Consider the following 4936-nt stretch of genomic DNA (forward strand, 5'->3'; position numbering starts at 1 on the left):
CAAGTGCTCTCTTGATACCAGAAAGCAGAATTCCAGAATTGTTTCCAAGCAAAGCAATTAACATGTAAATTTAAAACAAACAAACAAAAAACCTAAATGTCACAAGAGGCTTTAATGGTTGTATTAGTTGGGCATAAAATGGTAGGGTTTCTGGCTCTCATTTCTAAATTCCCAGTGTTTATCCTTCACTCTTGACACATAAGTGCACAATCAATGTTAATGAACGAAGACACTTTGATTTCCAGGGCTAAAGAAAACCTTCCCCCTACTACCTTCATCTCCCACCCGCTGTACCCCTAAATCAAGCCGGTTACATAATTAGCATAAAGCAAGAATTTTAAACTGGTCATTCGACACTTTTTGAGAGTTTGATATTCAAATTAGAGTGAACATTCATTGAGTATTCAATATCACAAAGGTATTTTGAGTTGAATATTCAAAACATTCCAAATAATCTTATTCCACATTTTAAAGAAAAGATGATTGAGTGAGACAGGCCCCATAACTTGTCCGAGGGCACACGGGTAGTTAAGAGGCAGGGCCAGTGAGTGAATGCCTGTCTGCCTGACTACAGAGTCAGACACCATATCAATGGCCTCTCTATAAAACCTGGTAGGAAAACTGCCACAAGAGTGTGGCATGATGGCTAGGTGCATAAAATCAGATTCCCAGAGAGCTGAAAGCAAGGCAGGAAGGAGGCCAGCCCATCAGTTCCACTCTTGGGTCAGAAGTTTAGAAGTTCTCTGACCCTTACAGTATTTGTGAAATGAGGTAATGGCCCAGTTAGTGGATCCCCACGGTTTAACATTACAAAAAAGTCTCAGTTCAAGCTGCCCATCCCTGTGGACCTTCTCCAAGAAGCCAAGGGCTGACTTTCACCAAATGGCCCAATTGTCTTCCGCAGGAGCTTGAGAGGGGGTGCCCTGAAGGAGTGAGGTCAGAGTTGGGGGTAGGGGGAATGATGGAGGTACCTTACTAACAGTTCTTTAGAGGTGCTCCCATAGTCCCCTGGCCTCACTCAAAGGGGGCCCTAGGCTAGAATGGAATAATGGGGATTTTACTCCAAATCAAGCTAAAATTGAATTAACAGATAAAACATTCTCTATGTTTAAATTCCTCCTATAAAACTTTTTTGAAACTTTTGTGCTTCCTACTGTTTGCTAAGAAGAGGTAGCAGAAAACAAAATAAACGAAATAGGAGTACATTAATATATGGACAAAAGTATATGCAGCTAATTATGTTGAGTTTAATAGTTTATTTTTAATGTGCTCATCTGCTCTCAATTTGATAAGATGCTTAAAATACAGAAACGGTCCCTGCTGGCTGTTTCATTCTTGGTTCATACACTGAAATTGAGACTCAGAGTGAGGAAACTGCTGCCTCGCTTTGGAGCCAATAGCTCCCCTTCGAGACCAGCATCCCCACGGACCACCGGCTCCCTGGCTCCGTGCAGGCCACTTGGCCTCTGGAAGCTTTACGCTCCTTCCTGGAAAATGGGAACTTACGGCATCCATCTTGCCAAGTTGTTGTAAAGGTTCCAGATAATGAAGAGGGCACCTGGGGTCGGGTGTTAGCAAGCGTTCTGAGGTAGTTTTCATGACTGTTGTCTGTGGGAATCATCCAAAGAGAAAATAGTTCAGCAATTTTTTTTTTTTTTTTTTTTTGACGGAGTTTCGCTCTTGTTGCCCAGGCTGGAGTGCAATGGCGCGATCTCGGCTCACCGCAACCTCCGTCTCCTGGGTTCAGGCAATTCTCCTGCTTCAGCCTCCTGAGCAGCTGGGATTACAGGCACGTGCCACCATGCCCAGCTAATTTTTTGTATTTTTTTAGTAGAGACGGGGTTTCACCATGTTGACCAGGATGGTCTCGATCTCTTGACCTCGTGATCCACCCGCCTCGGCCTCCCAAAGTGCTGGGATTACAGGAGTGAGCCACCGCGCCCGGCCCAGCAATTTTAAGTTGTTTCCTAGGTGAACAAGTTTGGGAACTAGTGCCTTACATTTTGTTCCCTCTTTATTTAAGTAGATTTTTATGACACTTTAAGGGCCAGATGTTTTCTTCTGGCTATGGGCAAAGGGGGCCCGAGTGATATGGTGGGAAGTGAGAGCCCTGCCTCTATTTACTCCTGCTCATCATCTCCACCAGCAGCAGCAGCCCCCTCCCCAACGACTCTGGCAGCAGCAGATCAGGTGAGGGAGGTGAGGTGGGGTGCAGTCACAGCCTTGATCGACCCTCCCTCTGTGGCTTATGAGATTAAAAGTCGATTTTCACTCATGCCATGTGACCATTGCAGTTTGTGGGCCTTCTGTTTTGTGTAGATATTCATGGAGCCAGGATGAGGAAAGCTCCATCTTGACCTATACTTCCAAGATTCCCAACAGGAAATAAAGAGAGAACGGGGGGGGGGGGGGGGGGGAAACAAACGGTGCACAGGCTCGTAAACCCTCTGCCTTGAAGGGATACGGATCCCTTCCACCCCCATTCCATTGGCCCAAGTTGGTAACACAGCCCTGCTTCACTCCAGAAAGGAAGGGGAGTGTAGCCGCCCTGAGCTTCAGCAGCAGAGAGCGAGACACTCTTGACAGACAACTCTCACCACCGCCAGAGTCGCCACCATGCACAGAGCACTTACTTCAACAGCTGAGCATCTGTCATCGCTAGTGATAAGCCTGCAAATGGGGTCCAGGGGTGACTTCTGTGAGCAGCAGCTGGTTGGTGGGACATGGAAAGGCAACTCACAGATGAATCAGTGAAAAACTCAAAGTTGCTGTTTTACTATTCAAGGGCAACAGGAAGGCACTCCCGGGACCCCAGGAGTGCCACAGGGTGTGAAGTCATGACTTCATGGACAAAGGAACCTGAGTCAGTTGTAAGAGAAGCCAGGACTAAAGTAACTAAGAGATGGGGAGGGGTATTGGAGGCGGGAGAGCAGAGGGAAAAAGGCTCAGAGACAGAAGAGCCTCCAGCACATTCTGAGAACTGCGTGTAAACCCACGGAGCGAGAAGGAGGGCTGCTTTAGGGAAGAGGTGGAAGGTGAGGGCAGTGGAGGGGCAGCGTTGGGGTAGAGGGGCAGCATCTCTTTGAAGTGCTCGAGTTCAAGGCTTGGAAAACAAGGCTTTACCCTGTAGGCTGATCAAAATAATTGTAGACTTCTTTCTTTCTCTCCTTCCTTTCTTTCTTTTCTTTCTTTCTTTCTTTTCTTTCTTTCTCTTTCTTTCTTTTTTTTTTGAGATGGAGTCTCACTCTATCTCCCAGGCTGGAGTGCAGTGGCACAATCTCAACCTCGGCCTCCTGGGTTCAAGTGATTCTCCTGCCTCAGCCTCCCAAGTAGCTGGGACTACAGGCATGTCCCACCACGCCCAGCTAATTTTTTGTATTTTTAGTAGAGATGGGATTTCACCATGTTGTCCAGGATGGTCTCGATCTCCTGGCCTCGTGATCCACCCACCTCAGCCTCCCAAAGTGCTGGGATTATTGGCATGAGCCACCATGCCCAGCCTTCATGGCAGGCTTTTAAATAGGAGGGTGGCCTGTGCACGGCAATGCTACTCGGTGTGTATGGTTGGGGAGGAAGGGCACAGGCTGGCAGCAGGGAGGTCGGCTGCATCACGCCCCCACAGGGTTTGGACTATGTAGGTATGAAGGACAGAGGATTGGAGGGAGAGTGTGGGGATAGGAAGCAAAGCAGGGAGCACCTTTGCTTGGATCAAATTTTTCACTGAAAATAATGAGAAGAGCTGGACAAAACAGAAAAAGACAAAAACACATTTGAAGATGGAGAAAAATGGCCAAGGCAGTGAGAATGTGAAAGGCCGCAAAGAGGAAGAGAGACGGTCCCGGAACTTAGACCCACACCTGCCTGCAGGGCCACAACCAGTTCCAGAACAAAAGAGGTTGTCAAGCTGAGACGCTCAGCAGAGATTTTGGCACTCTTCTGGGACAGGGGTACAAAAACTGATGTTCAGAACATGGCAAGGAGGAAGGCGACTGCTGAACACTCCCAGCTTTCAGATGGAGCCCGAGATCACAGCATGAGAGTAAGACAGAACTGGACAAGGACCCTCACAAACACGGGCAGCCAGCTTTGAATCTGCGTCATCCCCAGAAGACAGAAGTGATCTCCTTGGTCTAACTGCAAGAAAGAAAAATGACAGCCACTCTCATTTAAAGACAGAAAAACTCTACACAAATTTTTAGCAAATGCGACCCAGCACTAGATAGAAAAGGCAATGTATCAAGATCAAGTTGCAAGGTTAGTTTCACACCTGAAAATCAATAAAAGTCATTTGATGTGGGAAAAAAAATCATACTATCATCTCAATAGAAGCAGAAAAAAGCATTTTATACAATTGGATGTTTGTTCTTAATTTTTAAAAAGGAACTCTTAAGCTTGTAATAGAATAGAACTTTTTATCTAATTAAAATACAGTAAGCATAATATTAAATCATAAAATTAAGTTTTTTCCTCTGAGGTTGAGAATGAGACAAGCCTTTTACCATTTGTATTTTATTAAATGTGGTACTAAAGGTCTCACACAGTAAAATAAAGCATATAAGAAATACAGAAATAAAATGTATAAGAGTTAGCATGGAAATAATAAAACTGCCGTTATCCCAAATGACGTATTATATGTAGAAATCCAAACGAATCTACATATAAACTATTAAAATTAATTAATTGATGTACCAAGTTCTCTGGATGCAAGGTTAATACATAAAAGTCCATTATATTTCTATATAGTATCAGTAAACAATTATTAAAGTTTAAAAAACAATTTCATTTAGATCAAATAGCTAGGAATAGATTCAAGACAAGATTTGCAAACCTTCTACACAGAAAACTGTAAAGCTTTCCTGAAAGAAATTAAAAAACTAAATTAATAATATACCATATTCATGGATTCAAAATAACTAAATAGTTAGAGGTATTGATT

Source organism: Sapajus apella, unplaced genomic scaffold, assembly GCF_009761245.1.
Source record: "Sapajus apella isolate SASKATOON/1434 unplaced genomic scaffold, GSC_monkey_1.0 scaffold49, whole genome shotgun sequence".
Lineage (NCBI taxonomy): Eukaryota > Metazoa > Chordata > Mammalia > Primates > Cebidae > Sapajus > Sapajus apella.